Raw genomic sequence first — 1771 nt, 5'->3', positions numbered from 1 at the left:
GCCAACCCTGCTGTGACAGAGCAGGAGCTGCTTCTGCACCAGAGCTGTGCTGTATTAGTTTAGCTGCTTGTAACATTCAGCAGAGATGCAGCAGCTGGATCAAGTCAGGGGTTAACCTGTTGTATTTGTAGGCAGATATGAGATAAAAGGACTGGCATTAACAACATTGCTATTAAGGGAGAATTGTGGTGTACAAAAAGTGTTTTTTATTAACAACAAACAGAATTTTGGCTCTTTGAACTCACTTCAATAGATCTAACAACCATATTGTTTCACTCCAACTTGAATTCCAAAGACCAACTACTGCTGCTTTATAGTTAGGATTAAGAACACTAACTTTGCCTTGTTAATAAAATGCTGTGTCACATTAAGTTAAATATTAGAAAAAAAGAAAAATCTTGCTTTCTTATTAAATTGCCCCCTTCCTGATTTTTCAGTTTTTTTGCATATTTGTCATTCTTACATGTTTCAGATCATCAAGAAAATTTTAATATTTGACAAAGATAACCTGGGTAAATACAAAATTCATTTTTTAAAGGAAAGGATGATTTCATTTATTCAAGGAGGAAAAACTCTACAAACCTATCTGGCCCTAAACCTAATAACTGGTTGTGTCACCCTTGGCAACGAGAACTGCAATCAAGTGTAACGAGTCCTCCAGATTGCTGTGGAGAAATTTTGGTCCACTCTTTTTTGCAAAATTGTTTTAATTCAGCCACAATGGAAGATTTCTGATCACCAATGATCTACTTAAGATCATTTAAGCCAAAGTATCTCAATCTGATTTTAGGCTGAAATTTGACCAAGACTCTTCAAAACCTTCATTTTTGCCTCTTTTTAGTTGGACTTGTTTTGGATCACTGTCCCTCTGCATAACCCAAGTTCACGATGACACAAACTGATGGTCGGACATTCTCCTTCAGGAGCACAATTCATGGCTCCATCAATTACAGCAGTAAGGCGTCCTCAAGCAGCAAAACACCCCCAGACCACAATACCACCACCATGTTTGACTGCTCTTTTTATGAAATGCTGCCTTAGTTTTATGACTCAAACATCCAAAAAGTTCAGCTTTTGTCTCGTCAGTCCACAGGTAGTTTTCCCAGAAGTCTTGGAAATCTTCTCTCCCATGGATGCCGTTCTTGCCCACTCTGTTTCTTACTGTTGAATCATGAACTCTGACATTAAACCGAGGCAAGTGAGGCCTGCAGTTCTTTACATGCTGTTCTGGGTTCTTTTGTGATGGCGGGTGAGTCATCGATGCGCTCTTGGAGTAATTTTGCTAGGCCGGCCACTCCTGGGAAGGTTCACCACTGTTCCAAGTTTTCTTTATTTGTTAATAATGGCTCTGACTGTGGTTTGCTGGTGCCTTAGAAATGGCTTTGTAACCCCTTCCAACATGACTTTGTTTCTCAGGCGATCTTATGTTACTTTAGATCATGACATGATGTGTTGCTTTTTGAGATCTTTTAGCTTGCTTCACTCTCTCAGCTTTGTGAATTTATCTGCACAGAGGGCCAGGTAGGTTTGGATAACTCTGATCGCTTAATAAAGGAAATCACCATTTTGAAAAACTGTATTTTGTATTTACTCAGGTCATCTTTGTCTAGAAGTAAAATGTGTTTGGTGATCTGAAATGTGCAAGTGTAAGAAATCGTGTAGAAGGCACTGTAATTATTATGTTAAAACCTGATGCATGCAGTGAATGTTTGCATGAGTTTGTGATCTAAAAGCAACTTTGAACATGTCTTTTCCTCCTCTGCTGAGCGCC

Source organism: Astatotilapia calliptera, chromosome 2 (assembly GCF_900246225.1).
Source record: "Astatotilapia calliptera chromosome 2, fAstCal1.2, whole genome shotgun sequence".
NCBI lineage: Eukaryota > Metazoa > Chordata > Actinopteri > Cichliformes > Cichlidae > Astatotilapia > Astatotilapia calliptera.
This window is presented reverse-complemented; position numbering follows the sequence as displayed.